At 38.6% G+C, this 18515-nt stretch overlaps 1 pseudogene; it reads right to left on the minus strand.

The window, feature by feature from the left end:
• Positions 1-18515, minus strand: part of LOC148595767 (uncharacterized) — a 131193-nt pseudogene that overhangs the window by 85538 nt on the left and 27140 nt on the right.

Consider the following 18515-nt stretch of genomic DNA (forward strand, 5'->3'; position numbering starts at 1 on the left):
CTGAGTCTCCTCTCAGCCAGCAAAAAGCATTCTTAGAATGTCATTTGTGGAAGTTAGGAGCTGAACTAAGGAACCAGCTAAGGAGGTCTGTAACCATGATACCCTTAATATGCGAGTAACTAACTTTTGTGTTTAGCAACAGCAATTCAGTGGGAGTTGTTGGCTACTAATTCTCTGGGCTGTAGTATTACTATTATTCTAGTGTGCTCTCACATAGTAGTGCACTTTTCCTTATTTTTCTGTTTCTGGCTGAATTCCTCACTTAGTAGTGGGACATTCAAGGACTCGAGGTGAGCTGGTTTCTTGCAGGACCAGATTACTCATTTTTCATGCATCAAATTTTTAAACAGTTGATGCTGGGAGAGATGAGTGTTGCTTATTTTCCTTCCTGCCTAAGAAAGAGCAGCATTTTCACAGCAGGGCTGAAAGAGAGACCCAAGTGTGATAGATGGCAAAGAAAAAAAGGGTGCCACTAGGGCAGGTATCACAGCTAGCATTCAGCTCATCTGCCCCTGTGGTGGGGATTCAGAAAGGGGCATTTTTCCCTATGGCTTCAAGAAAGCCAGTTAATATCTGGATGCTCCTACTATAAAATGAAGGTAAGATAATCTTTTCCCTCCTCCTTTTATGTCTTCTCCTGACCTGTTATTCATTGGCTTCCTGGTGGCAAGCACTGCCCCTTGCTATGCTTAACAACAGAGCTTGTAAATAGTTATTAATGATGACTCTTAAGAGGTAAAACGAAATGCTGAAAACTCTGAGGACAGACACATGCAATCCGATACCGGGAGGGTTTTAAAAGCTTCTCCTTCCCCTCCTCTTCTTTAGGATGCTAAAGACATAATTAGTAACATGCTTCCTGTCTCTGACATTAAGTACCACCTCAGACAAGAAACATAACGACACTTTGTCAGCACAGACATAAAAAGGTTATATTCAAAATGGTGGCATTCCCCATCCTTAACTAGATAGTTTCAAACAGATTTATAACCAGCAGTAGAGATTTCCTCACATGGCTGCCCTTTTAGTCCCAACCTTTTAAAGTCTCGGGGTGATTCTGAAACCGAGCACAGCTTTGACATTTGAAATGTATCTTTTTTTTTTTTTTTCTTGCCTTAAAGAAACAAGATCTTTCTTACTCTTGGGGTATCCACTCACAAAAAGAATAAAAAAAAAAAAAAAAAAAAGGGAAAGAAGAAGGGGAAAAGGAGCTAAGGAGGATAAGGACTAACTCTCATTACTCATTCAGCAGCATTACTTTGCCAGGTTCATTTTGGAGTATTATTTTTAATTAGTGCATGTTTTCTCTCTCAAATTGATGTTAAGATTCCCTAATGATAAAAGTTTTGGCAGCAGGCAATTTCGGGACACTGCAGGGATGAGCCCAGGATGTAGCTCCCTCCATCTGCCGCACAGGGCAAGTAAGACACTGTAGAAAAGTGAGGTCAGGTCATCCTAAGTAATGACCAGCTTTCTTCTTTTGATTGCGTTTATGCTATTCTTCTCAAACATATGGAAATGGATAAATTTACAATATTTTATAATGTATGAATCTATGTATGATGCATAAATCTATGTGTAATGTACAAATCTGTATTGAATAACATTGCAGCAGTAAATGCCTGCAGGACCTGATGGAACCTGACTCACCTATTAGTTATTTTTGTGTGGACCTCTCAAATCCTTGTTGGATGTCTATGAGCCACCTGGGATCACTGGTGTCTGTATGCTTTGGTTCTTCCCTCTTACATTAGATTGTGTATTGGTTTGCTGGTCTACAGATTAAATCTCCCTATCCCTTGCTGTCACCCTCACTGTCCCCTGACTGGGGTGAGACAACACAGAAAAGAGTGGAGAAAAACGCCCTGTTTAGCAGGCAGCAAACTGTAGCACTGGCAAAACTTACTTTTAGCTACAAAAAGTTTCCTCAGATCTTCAGCGCTTAGATAGTCATAGCTTTAAAATGACAGCACTGCATGAAGAACTGGCTCCAGAAATTAAAATGAGTGAATAATAAGAATTATTTTCAAGTGGGATCTATTGCCTGATCTGATTCACCAAGTGATTGCACAGACCCAAATTTCATTTCACGAAGAACAACTTTACTCTGAGCGTGACAGAGCACTGGCATAGGCTGCCCAGAGAAGTTGTGGAGTCTCCTTCTCTGGAGAGCTTCCAAACCCACCTGGATGCCACCCTGTGCCACGTGCTCTAGGTGTCCCTGCTGGAGCAGGGGTTGGACTAGATGACCTCTAGAGGTCCCTTCCAACCATTCTGTGATTCTGTGATTTACTGGCACTGGGTATAAGTTTAAATTAAGCAATGTAATGCAGCTAAATTAAGTGAGATTAGTGTCATGATGAGCAGTATATGCATTTTTTTACCTGTTGAAATAAACCTGAAATTAGAATAGCAAAATGTTGAAAATTTTAAGTATCAATATTTTTGATTTTCAAACAACAACAACAAAAAAAATCATGCAATACAATAGTCTAATATGAGCTTCATTTCAAATGAAGTAACTTAATTTAAAATGTCTATTCTTTCTAGAAAGCATTATCAAGTGTGATAAATCTTCAGGAAAAATAAGGAAAGAGCATGGGCACTCTTTTCCTAAGTACCAGGATTTTCCTGGGTGTTTCTTTTTTGCTTCTTCCTTTTTTTTTTCCAACACAGTGTTTCCCTTAGGTTCACATTTGAAGAAGGAGGTTTATCCTTTACCCACTTTTTGTCACAAGGCCATTAGTTCAAGACTATATTTAGAATGGCAGAATTCATAGCTTAATCAGGTCTCTAGGCATTAGCACCAAATGCTAATGCTATCATTGTTATTAATATTATGGAATACTATTAATTATTTTTCAATCAATAATTAATAAGAAATACAATGAAATTTCTAGATCACATGGTGATTGTGAAAAGTGGAAATGTGTTTTTTCTTCCAGCTCTGTAACTAATATATGTGTGACTCTGAGAAAGAAGCTTTTATTCCTTTTCCCCATGTATAAAATGGACATAGGAATAATTTGTAATTTATCTTAAAATTTTTGAAAGAAAAGTACTGAATTAGTTATGAACTATTTGCTAGGTCTCTATGGAAAGAGGACCATGCAGGGTCACGGTGAAGTGATGATTGGGTTTCATTTTTTTTGCTGCTGCGTTCATATTTACTTATTAAATATGCCACCTGTAGGCAGTAGGAACTGTTTATTTTTTACAGATGTGCTACTATTGGATGTTATATAGGGGTCAAGTTAATTTCCTCAAATATCTCACTGTGTCAGGCATCTTTTCTTTTGAATAGTGTTTTCTTTTTCTTTAAGTATGGGGCCCTTTATGCTGAGTCAGTAGCTTGTACACTTGCAGTTAAATATGAACAGAAACTGTGGATTCAATAAGTCACCAATTTATCCTTTTACCATCTGAGAAATCATGCACAGGTGAGACGGAGGTCATTCTTGTTAAAGGAGTTTGGACAATTTGTCATGTTATTATGATGGGTGCTAAAAGTCACTTCTGGTTTCAGACCAGATATATATGGTGAGATTTCTTTGGTGTTAAAACAACAGTGGTTTTAAGATCAGGACACGACAGCTTTATGTCTTTCTCTTTTTATGTGGCCTGATCTCACTCTGTCGGTTTAATTCTCACATCTCTGGATCTTTTCACCTAGAGATGCTCACAGGAAATATTTACAACTGGAGGTGGGATCCTGCTTTTGATTTTACTAAGTGTGTTTGTGTTTAAGCATCGTGTGTGGGGCAGGACCCTCTTTTAGGACCTAATGTTCTGCTCCTGCCTCTCCTGCATGGCCAGACCTGGGAGAAGCCCCCTAAACTGTCCCCAACACTGAGCTCTCAATCTGCAGGTACCCATGTAACCTCTGCAGGTCCTCGGTTAGCCCGGCTTTGCTGAGGGCACCGGGTGATCTGGGTTGCCCCTGCAGACCAGGCAGGTTTGCAGGTCTGCCCTGTCAGCTCTTTTAATTTCTGCTCCAGAGATGTGAACGTGGGTAACGCCGCATGGTCCTCTGTGGACAAAGGTATTGTTGGAATTGGCTGCTGGTCATAAATAAGAGAAGGGGATTAACACGGCAATATTGTGGATATCAATAGACTGTACAGTCAGAAGAGGCTCTGGAGAGTGAAACAGGCAGAGTTTATGGTTTACCTCAAAATAACCCCCGTCTGGTTTTTGGAATCAAATTAATCATTAGTGCTGGAGCATGTGGTGTACCATCGTGGAGGTCAATTTCTAGGTTAGTTTCATCCCAGAGAACTTCAGTTCTTAGTGCCATAAGTAGAGATGGTAGAAGACTTCAAAAGCCCATTTCTAGCGGAAATGAAACAGCAATACAGTCAATCTTTTCGACTATTTTCTTAGTATTATTAAATCCCATCCTGGAGTTGCATGGAACTTGTTTGTTTATTTGTTTTTTAGTTTTATTAGCTCATCTATAATTTCTATAATTTGCTCAAAAATATCACCAGCATTCAGATTTGCAGCATAATAGTCATAGCTTCCTGAGGTTTTTATTTCATCATCTTTTTATTCCAGTAAATGATTCCTGAAAAACCTCAGATCTCTTTAAGATAATTACTCACAGTGACAAAAGAAAAAAGGAAAGTGGTTAAATCTGCCTTCTGCAGATGTGGAAACAGAAGCAGCTGCTGAAGGCAGTTCACCCAGCATGCAGAAGGGACCTGGGGCACAGTGTGATGGCAGATCCAGTAACTTGTTTGCGGGTGCAGTGCTCAGGCCACGTGCCCTGACCTCGGCAGGGTTGCATGTGACAGGTAACAGTCCAGGACTAAAGATGCTCTGTCTTTCAGAGGCTGGAAAGATACAGACACTTCCAAAGGATGAGAAGGCTCATAGTAAGGAAGGCTACAGTATCTGAGACAGACAAGATGAGTTGTCTCCGCAGTCAAGGCTTTCTCTTAGTTTACTGAAAGGGTGCTTAGGAAGATTGACTGGTTTGTATTTGGAAAAAAATAACTTTGATATGTCTACAGTTCAATGAGAAAAACCCAGCCTGCAAATCTTCACCAAGCAGGTAGGCAGACCAGTGCCTGTTCTGTGAGGCCATGCTGACCTTCCCTCCTGCAGAGAAATAATGAAAAGACTGAGGTAATGTCATCTTAAGGGAAATGTTCTGAAAGGTTAAAAATAAAATGGAGAAAGAAAACAACCAAAGCATCTGTTGACTGTCTCTGCTCTCCATCCTGCCTGGCAGCCCCCTTTACAGCCTGCCTTATGATCCTGCCAGTCAGGAAACAGGAATTAAAGATCTGTCAATCATGGATAGCAAATATACGCTATCCCATTCTATGAGTCTTTCCTTGTGTGAGGCAACTTCATAGTCATCAAAGCCATTTCCAGTTGTTCTTGTCTTTGGCTGGACCCTGAATGTGGTTGATGAGTATTTGAAATGCTATTCAGCCCACTGCTATAGTGATGCTGCCCACAAAATGAGGGGATTTTGGAGCTGCTGCTGGAGAGGATGAGAGGAGAGCAATGCACAACGTGATCACACAGGGTTATCCTGTTTGTTAGAGCCTGCTCGTCTCCCATCCTGCATCCCTGCCAGCGCCCCTTGGGGAGGTCACTCGGAGGAGCGCAGCCTCTGCTCTTGCTTTGAAGCTTTCCCCTGGGAGGAAGTGGGTGGGCTGGGATTTATTCACTACCCGAGACTGAAAGATGTTAAACACTTGTTTTCCTGGACAGTGGAGCCAAAATACTGCCAGTGGGGGGCTGGTGGTATGTGATGGGAGAAGACAAAACTGTGTTGGACCGAAATCCAGGTAAAGAAAGGGAGAGAATGGGAACAAATTACAGTGTGTGCGCTTTTAAGGCTGGTTCTCCTGAGGCTGTCATTTTTGGAAAAGAGCGATTTAAAGGTGTTCTTCCACATCACCTTCAAGTCCATTTATCCTTCAGCCTAGCAGTCCCCAGTTTCCCTCTGAACTGACCTCTGGCTTCTCCTAAGTGACCATTTGAAGGTCTTTTGCCTCTCTAACCTCTAACCTCTTTGAGTCTTTTTATTATTTTTTTTTAACGCTTGATTCAAGGTAGTGTAGATTTTGAGGACTAGAAAGTAGAACAGATTGATGATGTTATTCCATATTACTGAATAAACTTTTGGTTTTCCCTCCAAGACATCCACCCATGAAATAAATAAAGTAGACAATGAAAAAGAGACTACTGATTTAAGGCAGCTATGTTATAAATTAGACAGAATTGAGCTCTCCTGTGCATTGGTTGAAGTCCCTAGCACTTGCTTATTCAGCTACAGTTTAGAGATGAGTTTAGACTTTGAAAGATGAGACCCCCCCTGCCTGTGGATTCCAATAACAATTATTTAAATTGCTAGTGTTTTTGTCACAATATTTCTTTTTATATCATATTGTAACTGTCTAGTCACTGGTATTTTCCCTTCTTTGTTAAGTTGAAGGTGAATGGATTCCTATTCACAAAACACCTGAATCTTCTTTCATGAGACTTAGCCCTGTCTAGAGGAGAATGAGGCTTGTTTCAGGATTTCTTTGGTGCTGAAGATTTGTGAAGACAAAATTATTTTTTTCTGGGAGGACTCTGGGAGGACCTTTTCATGGTGCAGTTCCCTTTTGCCAGAGAAATCACTTCAGTTTCTCTAGCAGTCCTCAGTGTTTCATAGCCCAAAGCTTTGCACTTGCCTTTGAGATGATGAGAGAAGTCCAAGTACTGAAAACATTAAATCTACCTCTTCTCATCCTCTTTGGGGGTCACTTCAGTGCCTGTTTCTGTCCATTAGGCGAGTGATGGGAAAGGACACAAACATATAAGAATGGCTCTGTTGGATCAGACTAAGGCCCATTTATCCTTGTATCCTGCCTCTAAGGCCAAGGGAAGAGTCTGGAGCCAAAGAAGGTCATGCAGAGATATTTTTGTCTTCTCTCTCTTCCCAGCCAGCCCCAAGCTTCCAGCAATCTGGGATTTCCTGAGCACAAGGCAACATCTTGTGGGTCCTAAGTTTAAGTCAAGTACAATGCCTTTCTAAAATTAATTTTGTTTGCATTAGTGAAGACCATATGCAGGCTAATCACAGTGATAGGTGCTTTGCCAACCATTGACAAAAGGGCCCTTTCTGCCCCACGAAGACAGCACTGACTGTGGGCTTGCAATGGTGGTACAGAAAACAGATTATATGTATTAATATAGAAGAAGGAAGAGCAACAGTGAGACATTACCAACCTCAGCATCTACAGATTTCCATTTTTGTAGAGCAGAGGGAAGTTAAGCAGAAGGTCTTTGGGAATGCTTCTTGTGAAGGAAGGACAATGAAAAAGTTCACTGTCTCCTTGTCATCTTCTTGCTTTTATTTTAAATCTTTTAAATCATCTTATTGTTTTAGATAGTTCCAAACATTCCGTCTGAGCATGAAGTAGGGGGAGAGAGGTCCTTGTACAACAAAAGACAACATGAATGCTGAGATAGATGAGCAATGCAGGGGGAAAAAACTTGAGGATAAAATAAAGAAAAGGTTTTGAGGAAGGAAGCAGAGAAAAGAGAGAAAAAAGTGCTGTGGTAAAAGTGATGGACAGGAGTAATGACTTTCCAAGGGACATTATAAGTTCATATAAATTGAAATGATGCTTTTGCACAAATACAGAGAAAAAAATCACTACAGTCTCTATCCTAAAAAGTATTCCAGCGTAACTGTTCTGTATTGAGCTTGTTGTGAGAAAGGGCAGTAGGAGTTACTGGTCACTAAATGCCAGTGATCTATTGTATATCACAGAAATGAACAAGCAGCTCTAATTGGTGCTGGACAGTAATTCCAGTGTTGCAGAGCTGCAATTCCTGAAGTGTTGAGCGTGGAAAAACTTAGGGAAAATGAAGTTTCTACCTACAGGTTTCAGGGTTTTTCTTTTTTTTTTTTTTTTTCCTTTGTCCAATAAAGACTATAAAGCACATAGGTACTGTACCCATCTTTTCCTAATCTGCTAAACTCTTGTGCTGGTTTTTAATATATACCTGTCAAATTTTTGTTTGCATGGCCATTAATCTTTAAACAGAATCCCAGGTTGCTGGAGAGGAAAGAAATTAAAAAGAAGCCTTTGTGAAAGATAATAGCCTATATTATTTTCTCTCACATTAGAGCCCATATTATTTTCTTTGTCTTTTAGCATCAGGCTCAGCACTAAATAATTATACTTTTCTACATCTTCAGTGATTATAACGAACATGGTGCAACTGAAAAATAAGCATTAATGTAGCGATCCTGCCAATTTCCTTCCATTCCCATCCCTCTCATAATTTGTTCCTTTACGCTGGTTCCAATAGCCACTCTCTCTAGTAGCAGAAATACTGTAACATTGATGTCTGTCGGCTTCCCTTTTTTTTCCTCCTCTCCCCTTCAAGTATATGGCTTACTGCTCTTCTCCAAATGGCAAAGGCTCTGAGGAACAGCCCCTTTCTTAACATGTCAAAATGTGAGTTCTGGCTGGCGATTGCTTTGGTTTCATTCCCTGGAGATCTGACAGTGCCAGAAATCAAAGCATAATTTTGCAGATGTTGAGATCCTGTAAGCCCCCTAGGTTGCAAAGCTAAGCCATAAAGCCAGCTGGCACTGTGTACGTGTGCTAAGAATGTAAAAGTATACATTTTTAGTTTTCAACCAACAATGACCGACCGCTGGTAACTTCAACAAAGTAAAGCATTACTAGTTTTATTTTTGGAGAGTAAGTGGCTCTGCGCATTCCCCTGAGCTCCTCTTCTGTTCTAGTGCTGCTGTTTTAAAGATGCTGTTCAGAAGGATAGAGGTTTCTTTGGTGCCTTTCCAGCATATCTGCTGTTCTTTAAAGAGATACCGCACTCTGACAGAGCCTTCAGTTCATGGCAGAAAATTTAGAATTTATTTCAGCGAACCTTAACCTTGTTGATTACAAACTATTTTACCTTTCTTTTAAAGGAAATGCTTTTGAGGGGGCAGGAAGAAAGCCCAAAATCTAAATTAAAACCAAAAGATGAGGGGACAGTTCACAGGCTTATTGCCATATATTCTTATCTGCAAACAGACACTTGACAGCCAAAGTGCATGTACAAGCTTAGGCAGATATGGCACAGTTCTGTTCTGTGCAGTAGTGGGAAAATTAAAAAATATATATTTAAATTTCTGAAGGATATAGATGACAGACAGTAGCATCAGAATTTTTCATTTGTTATTTTCTTTTTATGTATTTGTTTGAGTCCTTTGGCTTAGTATAACACATGTTTCTTGAATCATGAGAGTAAAGTTTGTTAAAGCAAAGATGCTGGTGTGAAGTTTTCTGAGAGTTTTACACATAGGTCTGCACAGAATAGAGTGGGATTTTTTTTTGTCATTTCTCCAAGCTTTCTTAGAATATGTGAAACCTATTCAAGGGAGAGACTACCCCTTTGCATAAAGGTTTATGGTCACTCAGGACTTGATTGAATCTACTTCAAACTGAAAAGAAAAAACTCATCCCTGGATAAGGAGTGGCTGAGTCAGGACTTCAGCAGTGTGTGAACCATGTGGCAGGCAGTCACCTCCTGTGTCCAGCCAGGACATTACTCTGACTGCAGCATTGCTCCGGGTGTTCTTTTTCCAGTTTCAATCAGAAATTCCAGGACCTGAGAAACCTTTCCCAAAGCAAATTGCACCAGAACTGCTATATTCTCATGAACAGTTTAGATTTCAATGAAGTGATATTTTCCAATGAAAAAAGGTTTAATTGAAAAATTCCTGACAAGCTCTAATCCTATTAACTTCACTGTGGTTGCACATATGCTAATGAGAGCCGTGTGTGTGAGACTGTTGCTAAATTTGCAAAACACAATACCCAGGACATGTATATTATATGCAGTTTGACACAGGCACATATGGTTTATATTCTGTATTCTAAAACAATATTATGAACATTTTATAAGGTTGCAAAAGTGAGTACTGTAAATTCAAGAAATGCAAAAGTTATTGAGCCATACACTTTGGACTCGCTCTCTGGTGTAATTGGCCATATACACCTTCCACTTCCTCTTCACTCCCCATTTGTTCCTCATATATTCCTTCTCCTTCTCTCTTCAGTGTCTTTCCTCTCTCTCTAGCCTTCCTTCTTCACAGGTAGCACCTCCCACACCATCTGTCTATTGAAACACGGCTCTGTCACGGCACTGAGCACCATCTTGAACTTGTATTATTATATTGACTTCTTTCTTACCATCTTTCTGTCCTGTCTAGTCAGACTGTAGGTTCCGCAGTGGAAAGGGATCCACTGTGTGGAGGATGGACAGGGATGCACATTAGGATGTTGCTCATGGTCATTTTTTTTGGATACTTCTGTAGCAAACAGAGTTCAACACTTACTATCTCTCTAAATGTATGTGTTATGATATGCATTTGCATCTAGTTAAGCAATTGCTAACTTGTAATAGAAAAGAGATTACTTTTTTTTTGGCAAGTATAAGCTCTCGTTGCATACCTAAATTATTTCAGTTTTTCTAGAACTATGCATCTTGCTTTATACATAAGGGGTTACACTTTTGCTAAAGTATGTGATGGATTCAGCTTAAGTCGCACTGTCCTGGGCCTAGGCAGACTTTCTTCTTTGCTAGTGTGAACCTGCAGTGAAATTATCTAGGCTCTGTTCAAAGTCAAGGACTGATAATCCTGTGAGAGGATGGTTATCTGAAGAGAAAGATGATTAAGAGGGATCCCCAAAGGGCAGAGGCATCTACCTTCGGCTGGGTTAGTGTCCTGTACATACTCTCATTAACAAGTGGAGAAGGATAGCTCGCATGTCCCCTTCTGTGACACTTATTTTAATCATCTATCCTTGTTTGAGGGGGATAAACTGTCTTCTGGAAAGATTCTGGAGGGATCCTCTTAATTAAAGGATTTTAGTGACCTTGATTAATCTTATTTTTAGATAGTAAGGGTATGATGAAATGAACCCTACATTTTGTTTTAGTTTGATTAACATACAACATAACTCTAAAGCTGCTGTACTGAAACTAGGTGCTTTCGGGGTGGGTACTTTGTGGTCCTGCTTACAGGAGGACAGGGAAGACAGAAAGAGGGGCAACTGCACTGTGCACATCCTGCAGCAGAGGACCTGGTCTAAGCTGCCGGTGATGCAATGCTGGCAGATTCACATTAATACCAAGTTGACCTAAAATGAAATGTTTTTATTCAGCTTGACAAGTTGAAATATTTAGAATCTAGCTGACTTGACCCAAAACGATGCATTTTGCTTACATTTTCCTTATGGAAATTTGAAGCATTTCTGGAAAATAAATTTAACCCCCCCCCAATATTTTCCCACAGGACAGTTTTTCACTGAAAAAGAAAACAAACTAAAAAAAAACATTTTGATGGAACATTTCCAACCAGCTGTAATTATAGTGCATACATAAAAGAGGCCAAATTGTTGTAAGGGCATTTCCAAATGCAGTCTATCCATAATCTATGAATCCTAGTCTTTGTAGCATCGTATCTTTTGAAAATTATGAAAGTTTGTGACATTCATAATTTTTAAAATTCCCACATAAATAGATTCTATTTTATTCTATCTACACTGACCTGTACTAAATTAAAGGGCAAAACCATGGCAAGAGTAGTCACCCTTTGGACATTCAGCAGACATCAAACTCAAACTCATGTCTGAAGCTGTTAGTATGTCTGATTGCAAGTTCCTTAAGGATTCAGTTTATATCACTACCTAGTCAAAAGGAGATGCAAATGATAACTCCTAAAGTGTGAAAAAGAATTTGGCTGTTTTTAGATGAGCTGCAATCAAATTTTCTTGGAAATAGGTACATTTTGGAGAGAAGACAAGGTTATTGCTCTCCTTCCCCAACCTCCACTGGAAGTAACTAGCTTATTGCATTTTACACCCAGGTGTTTGCCATAGAATCTGACACATAACCGTGCCCTGGAAAACTATAAAACAATATAATTTATAGAAATAAACTGAGTGAGAATCATTATTTTTTATTGGTACCACTTAATGTGCAGAAAAAGCATACTTTCCAAAAATATGGAATAAACGTTCTGTTAGCCTTATTGGGTCCAAATGTTAGGGTTTAAATTATTTTACTATGCAAACTTTCTTTCATATCTTGGCAGTAGTGATTTCCATTTTTATTCCTTTGGTATCCATAATCTTATTAGAATCAAAAACATATGCTTTGAGATCATTGGACAGATCCCTTCTCCCACCCTACCCCCTTCTCTCCACTTTAAAAAATGCCCCGAAAAGACTGACATCTAGTATTGAGAATAACAGGAATGGTATAGGAGAAAATGATGCAGACTTTTGAGGCTGAACGGGAAAACAGTTTGAGAAGTGCAGCTTGGTTTTCATGCTTTTGATTTGCAAGTCATTAAAGGTGCAGAAGTCTCCAAGCCTCCTGCTGGCTGCCATTCGGAATCCCACTCTCTCTCCTATAACAGGAGACACTTACACCAGGATCACGGATTTACAATATGAAAAAGAGTACAGTGGGATTTGAGCTTTATAACACTTCTGGGGATGCAACACTTGCTACAACTCATACATCTAGATGTCAGGGAATTGTATCTGTGGGGCTGAAATGTTAGCTCATTGCTATGGATTTATGAATATCCCACTTTTCTATTAGTAGAGCAATGACAAATCTCTTAAGGTTCAAGCCCAACAGTTTGGGGAAATGTTTTGCACATTTCACCTGGTTGCTTTAGATCCATGGGATACTCAGCAAATGACAAGGAGTTAGTGGCCTTTACTCAGATATTTTCATAGTAGGAGACAGGGTTTTTTTTCCTATCTTCTCTTTAAAAAAACACTTAAATTTGCATGAGGTTAGTGCTCATGAGAAGTGCTGGCCACAGGAGCTAGAAGCCTCCTTTTTCTCTTCTGAAGCAGTCATCATATCCTTTTACCCATCTGAGAAACTCTCTCTATAAAAGTAGCTTTTATTTATTCTGTTGTCCACATTAATGTGACAGGAAGATCAATTAAACTGATTGCAACTACTCTGGAAGCTTCACAAAACTGTGACTCAAAAGATAGACTTAAAATGAATTGCAAACATACAAATTACATAGATTCACTTTAAAAGTGCCCAATTAGTCTTGATTCTACTTGGTAGTAATACCATGCATTGTGTTTATCAGCAAATATAACTCAAAGTCTGATTTTTTTAAAGATGTCTTTTATTCAGTTGTAGCTCTTGGTCTTTGGAAGTATCACTAATGATCAATGAGCTGATGCTGTAATTTTGGAAAGGACATATTTTAGTCACCATTTTAGAAGGGCAACAGTACTCAACCAAAAGTAGAGAGTAGCAACTTGTTCTGCTTAAAGTGACCATTCTCTCAACGACAAATACACAGACCTGCTCTGGGACCTGAATTCTGTTTTCAGCTGAATCCCCACTGGTTTCATATAGGATCATAGAATCATAGAATGCTTAAGGTTGGAAGGGACCTCTAGAGGTCATCTAGTCCAACCCCCCTGCACACACAGGGTCACCTAGAGCATGTGGCACAGGACTGTGTCCAAGAGGGTTTTGAAGATCTCCAGAGAAGGAGACTCCACAACCTCTCTGGGCAGCCTGTTCCAGTGCTCTGTCACCCTCACTGTTAAGAATTTTTTCCTTAAGTTCCTGTGGAACTTTTGATGCTTTAGTTGATGATAAATGTCTACTAAATTTGGAGGATTTTCAGGACTTTCGGTCTCTTTGCCTGACATAGCCCAGCTCAGAGCTGGTAGTCAAGAGGTGACAAGCTTTGTCGTTTGAACCACAGGATTATCTAGGCATCTTTCAATATAATTTTTGTTGTGTGTCATGATTCTGGTGCTTTGGGAAACTAACCGAGATTCAGGGCTGTCCCTTGAAGATAACTGTATAGATAGAGCTGTATGGTTTTATTTGAAGCATCATTTATTCTGCTTATATCCTCTTTCTATCAGGAGTGGCTATACCAAGAACCCGCAAACACTGATTCCTATATGTTCCCTAATTTGTAGCCCATGTTATTTATATTATCTGCTGATTAAACTGAGAAAGATCAATCACAGTTTGCTTGAACTTGTCATGAACTAAGGCAGTTTGTCAAAATGGCATTTATGGCTGAACTGTGAGCTCAAGTCAAATTTCTCAAAATGTGTACCTCAGACCCCCAAATCCGCATTTAGTCACCAAAATAAAAGCAGCATAATAGGTAGGTAAAGTAAAGCACATTTATTTTAGGGGGTACTAAAGCAGGTCATATACACATAATTTTAGGTACCTGAACTTGAACACCATTTTTTTTGGTGGTATGTTTTGTTAAACTGTGACTTGAAGGCTAGTTAAATGAACATACTTTCTGCATGATGAAGAAATGATCTGAGCTATAAATAGCAACCTGTTGATGATAATTAACAGTGATTTTTTTCTCTTCCAGAAAACATCCATAAAAATAACAAAATTTAAACAAAAATATTTTGCTGAAAAGGAGTAACTTTTCCCGGAAGACATGAGGACTGTTTCTCATTAGTATGAACCATGGGAAATACTGCAGCTTCATCAGTGAAGGTCTGACATACGATTTCTATCAAAGACACATTTCATTTACCCTAGGCTTATTCAGTACTACTCTTATACAATGTTCCCTACCAGCTGTTGTTGCTGCTGTTTGCTAGTAATTGATTGCTTTGTTCCTGGCCTGAGCAATAGTGTCACTTCGTGCTTATGTTTATAATGGGCTACCCTTTACCAAATACTAATTGTGCCAAAAAAATACAGAGAGTCCCCCAACAAAACTTGGGATGCAAATAAAGTTTTAAGTTTTGTTGCTTGATTTCATCCTTCCCCACATGAGTTACACTGCAGCAAGTATTCCCGACCCTCTAAAATAACACTAATTTGGTGAAGTATCTGCTTCATTATGTATTGGCCACATATGTTCTATTTTTATCTCAGCAGTGAATCCAAGAAGTCAAATTACCCATTACTAATGGTCATGCGGCTGCAGTAGCTACGAGTCCAGAAACACAGAGAAAATGCTTGAAAATGTCTTTGGGAACATACAAGAAAAGCAAAAGCGTGTGCACTTTGCAGAAAACGATTAGATGAAGTAATCTAGATACATATTTTTTTTGAAAGATCTTTAAAGACTAGCATTCATGGCCATTATCTATATGGATTTTCGTTCTGGCTCTGCTTAGTTCATCTGAGTGGAGATTGCATTACACTGTTATGTCACTCAGACCTCAATAGCATGGCTTGCACGGGTAAATGTGCACCAGCATGTGTTAAGACATGAAAAAGGACAAGCTATTATTCTTTTCTAGTAGATGGATGTTTTTTTTCCTACTTGCTGAAATGGTGAGGGTGTTAGTTTTGAAGATTCATTGATACATATTATGGAAGTGATGAATTCAAGCACAGAAGCAAGAGCAACAATTTAATGTAGGGTCTTTTTTTCTTGAAGAGGCTGTTTTTTTTTTTTTTTTACAAAATGCAAAGCTGCATTTTGTAAGGGCAATGAGCATGTGATGTGCACGTATATTTGATTTTAATCAATGGCTATAGATGTGCTCTTTAGGTGGTTGACCAGCATTCCCATGAACAGTGCTACTCCCCTCATTCTTATGATTTCCTCCATATCAGCATTCTGGTAATTTATAGACAAATTTCACAGTATACACTTACCCTAAGGAGTTAGGAATTTACTCAGCTATGTTAGCATCTCCATTAAAAGAGTAAGAGTAATCTTCATTAGAATATAAGTATTACATGGGAAAGAAGAAGCACCAAGTTTTCTCAAAGCTGTATGCATTCAAACGGTTTGGGGAAATGCAAAAGAATATGCTGCACAACATAAAAAATGCTCCCAAATTTGCATAAAGAAGGCAGCAATTTTGTAATCAGATTAGGTCTCAGTATTTCTGCTACTGAAGGAAAGGGAGCTAACTATTCCTTCAACATTTGATAGTTTTCATTCTAGACAATTTATCAACTAGGAATGAAATAATTGGAGAGTTGAAAAATGATATTCATTAATTCTGATAAATACGAGTACCAAACAATATATTGTTAAGAATTTGTTTAAAACAGTTTGTTTAAACAGTTGGTTTAAACAAGCTGGCTTAAAAAGTTTTAGGTATAAGATCTGGACCTAAATAGGTAGGAAAAAAATTTGTTCTTTAGGGGTTCTAACCACAGGAATTTAATAAAGATTATTTCCCTTTCATGTGCATCCAAAGACAAAAGTGAACAGAATTTTTAAATCACAGTGAGTAGAATTTACACAGGATGTGGTCCTGCCTTGAAATTTCAGAACGTAAAACTCTCTGCAAAGGGAAGAATCAATCCACTGGCTTGTAGACAGATGCTGATCAAAAAGTGTTTTACCTGACCAATGTGCAAATATCAAATCAGAATAACCTAGCTGAGCATAGGATTTGGCTATTATTGGTGCTATGGGTCATCACATGGGGTGTCATAACACCTCAATGATTCTCGTGCAGGACTCATCAGAAAACGCTAGAAGAATGTAGGAACAAAATAGATTTTATAGTGAAGGAAATTGTGATGTAAAATATCCAAAGAACACAGTGCAGCTACAATACGTGCTTAAAAAGTGCAATTTGGAGTTGCCTGAAAAAACAAAAAAAGGAGGAAAAAATTTCTTATCTTTTTTTCTTCTATTCTTCTTGAAGCTTTTCTTGAATTAAAGGCTAAATAATGTTGCTGAATTCTAGACATTTCTACAGTGCTAATGAGCTAAAAATATTGATATGAGGATGTACAAAATGCACAGCATTTAAAGAAGACTCTGTCCAACCCCTATACTCTTCTCATTGAATTGAGTTTACAAGAGGATCTAATTTCATATGAACATTTCCTTGAAGAACATTTAGCCACTAGGTGGAGGTGCGTCATTTTAACTCCAAGATAAAGGCTGCTGCCAGATCCCTCAGCCTCCACCTTTGCCTCCCACTCCTGCCTGGAACAGTTTCTTTACGAACTAGTTCTGTTTCATAATATTCACTAGCTCTGTTTCATAATATTACAATAATAAAGGAAAAATTGTGGAACTGTGACTTCATGCTTTGGGGAGAGAGCAGTATTTGGGGATGTCTCATTTGCAGGAGCTCATAGACAAATGAACATGGGTTGCTGACTGCAGCGTATTGTACCAAAGAAGTCAGTGGTTATGAATGTAAGGACTTTCTTCAAAAACAGAAATATGAGGAAAAATCACTGAAAAATCACTGAAGCTGGAAAGGAAAAAACATACTCCATCATCCAAACGTTCACCCAGAAACTTCAAGAGAATTTCCTGCAGTACTTTAAAGTCTGTGTTAATAATAAGTTGGTAGTCTAGGGTTTTTTGCATACACAGCTTTTCCTGTGGTCTATTCTTAGTTTCTCTATTCTGGTTTAGATACAGAGTCTACCTTCCTTTCTATTTCTAACAAATTAAGTCTTATTAAACTATAATGTTTGGCCCTGGCCTAGACTGCAAGCAAATATTTTGCAAAGTTTAGTTATAAATATGAAGCAGTATGCTCTTCACAATGGCTACAACAATAAAATTTGTACTTTAAGCCTGGCTTACACCTGTTCCACTGGATGCTCAAGTTTATGTCAAGTTTTAAGTAGATTGGATCAGTGGCTTTAGAGGTCTGAATGCTTAAAATGTCTGAATATTTCTTCAGCAGAACAATCTAAACAAATTCAATTTGTACAATTCCAGGATATGCGGCTTCTGAGTTGGTGACAGACCAGAAAGTTTCATCAGTACGACAGTAAAATTTAACAATTTTGGTCAGGGATCTGGACCTCGGTGCGAAGCAGGACACATACCTAAGAGGAAAAGATACTCCCTCCCCATCAAATCAGAGTCTGTAAAATACCCACTAAATATTTATCACTATGAATAATTACAATTACTGTATGATTCTTATAATAATAAAGACACCTGCAGGTGTAAAAGTGGATGAATAAGTCTGTAAATAATACATTTCCTTATCTTGGAAAGATACATGCCTTATCTTGGCAAGATAAGACTCCCCAGCTCTTTTGTATTTTATTTTTCATTTTAGCCATGACCCATGTTATTTGTTTTCTTAAACACAGAACAAGAGAATTTAATGTGTGTAGAAATGTAATTTGAAGAACACACTCAAGAAAATCCCAAATTAAGCATGCCTACCTGAAATGAATCTAAAATGTTCTTAAAAATATGAGCTTACCTTTATACTGTACAGTTTCAAAGAGTTAAGGACAGAAAAGTACATTGGCTGACACGCATACCAATGTTCACTGCCTTGTCCTCTGAGTGCAGAGAATTAAGTTAGACTAAGAGGAGTAACATGACAGTTGATAGCACTGAGAGGTGAAGGTGAATCATTGTCTGTGTGGAGATCTGTTGAGGTTGCACCCTCTTATGGGAAAGATAAAGGGGCAAGTTGCCCAAAATATTCATGATCATTTGTGTCATTTCCTAAACTTTAAGAAGACTGAAAGTACAGAAGATC

This window comes from Tinamus guttatus, unplaced genomic scaffold, assembly GCF_059628265.1.
Source record: "Tinamus guttatus ecotype Peru unplaced genomic scaffold, ASM5962826v1 Tinamus_guttatus_pri_ptg000065l, whole genome shotgun sequence".
Taxonomy (NCBI): Eukaryota; Metazoa; Chordata; class Aves; order Tinamiformes; family Tinamidae; genus Tinamus; species Tinamus guttatus.